Raw genomic sequence first — 1,795 nt, 5'->3', positions numbered from 1 at the left:
CCTTGGTTACGGTACGTTGTTTCTAACGCTTGGCTAACACTTTACTGAGCATTAAATTAGATACTTCTTATTTATGATAGCCATGTACTGACTTGACCGTTGGAGTGCGACCGACCGTTAGGGCGCCCTCTGTCTTAACAGGAACAACATCCAGACATTAAGGAAAGCACGAGTTCCACCACGAGGCAGCCAGAGTCCGAGCTCGCCTGCAGAAGTCTACCGACGACCAAGTCAACTGGCAAGAACACACAGTGATGCTAAACATGAAAGCTTTATATATATAAAAAAAAAAAAGCATGGGCATTTTTCGTCTGGTACTTAGACAATGCGTGTATCGTCTGATATGTATAAGTTCTAGGGTGCGTCTAATGCTTCTAAACTTGTGCATCTGCCTTCCCATTCACATCCTGCAATATCTGTTGGAGCTTACAAAGAGTGGCAGTGAGTCACCATCAATGACCATGAAGGAGATCAAAGCCATCCTAATAGCATGTTTTCGAGGCCAGCCTCTCTCTAACTTGTTTAAAATTTGTAACTTGTATGATAGTTATCTTATCATTAATCCCATCTAAGGTTTTAACTTACAGTTCCAATTTTTAGCGTTGCTATCCTTTTATTATAAGAAAGTGTAGGCAAATACACGAAAATCCTAAAATCCTTAAGGATGTGGTAAAAGTTGTGTTCATGGTTTAAAATCTTGAAGGATAAATGGGGTGCAGAGCAATAGAAATGTGAGATATGAGAGGGTCAGAGAGTTTGATAGAGGATAAATAAAAATGAATACTCCTGGTGTTATTATTTCATGTTTCCACTTAGTATTTATCTTGAGTTATGAAAACATTTCCCAAGAAAACAGAGGCCTATCTGCCACTTTTAGGAGAACAAGATCATGGTAACAAGGCAGGAACACTATGCATATTGTTAGTTTAGCAAAATTTCAGAATGGACTTTGTTATCCGAGGAGTTGCTTGTATATGTAGGATATAGTGGTGGGTGGAACCGAGACCAAATCAACAACAATGGAATGGGTGGTAGCGAGGCTGTTGCAGCATCCTGAGGCAATGAAGAGAGTTCATGAAGAGATGGATACTGTAATAGGATTGGGCAAGGCAGTTGAATTAGAATCCCAATTGCCCAAATTACAGTACTTAAAAGCTGTCATAAAGGAAACACTTCGTTTGCATCCCCCTCTCCCCTTTTTGGTACCTCGTTGCCCAAAACAAACTAGCACTGTTGGTGGATATACCATTCCAAAAGGTGCACAAGTAATGTTGAACATGTGGACTATACTAAGAGACCCTCACATTTGGGAAGATGCATTAGAATTCCAACCAGAGAGGTTTCTGAGTGATGACGGCAAGTTCGATTATTGGGGCAACAGATTTGAGTATCTTCCTTTTGGATCAGGAAGAAGAATCTGCGCAGGGCTACCTCTTGCTGAGAAGATGAAAATTTTATGCTAGCTTCCTTCTTGTATTCTTTTGAGTGGAGATTACCCAATGGAACAGTGCTTGAATTTTCAGGTAAATTCGGCGTTGTGGTGAAGAAAATGAAGCCTCTAGTTCTTATTCCAAGGCTAGGGTTTAGGGTCTAGTTCTTATTCCAAGGCCTAGACTATCTAAACCAGAACTCTACTTATAACGTGATGTAACTTCTGTGCATGCATATTATAGCAGCTATAACTTGATTTATTACTATAGTTCTGCTAGTGTACAAGTAAATGAAACCACGTGTTATTCCAAAGCCTAGACTATCTAAACAAGACAATAATACTATGTTTCTTATAAAAGAATTT

The 1,795-nt window shown here is 39.5% G+C and overlaps 1 pseudogene; it reads left to right on the top strand.

The window, feature by feature from the left end:
• Nucleotides 1–986: 986 nt before the first annotated feature.
• LOC137809119 (geraniol 8-hydroxylase pseudogene) lies at nucleotides 987–1,594 on the top strand (annotated as a pseudogene).
• The last annotated feature ends 201 nt before the right edge of the window (nucleotides 1,595–1,795 follow it).

The sequence above is a fragment of the Phaseolus vulgaris genome, chromosome 2, assembly GCF_051622355.1.
Source record: "Phaseolus vulgaris cultivar YP4 chromosome 2, ASM5162235v1, whole genome shotgun sequence".
NCBI classification, from domain to species: Eukaryota; Viridiplantae; Streptophyta; class Magnoliopsida; order Fabales; family Fabaceae; genus Phaseolus; species Phaseolus vulgaris.
Note: the sequence above shows the minus strand (reverse complement) of the source record. Positions and strands in the feature narration are given on the sequence as shown.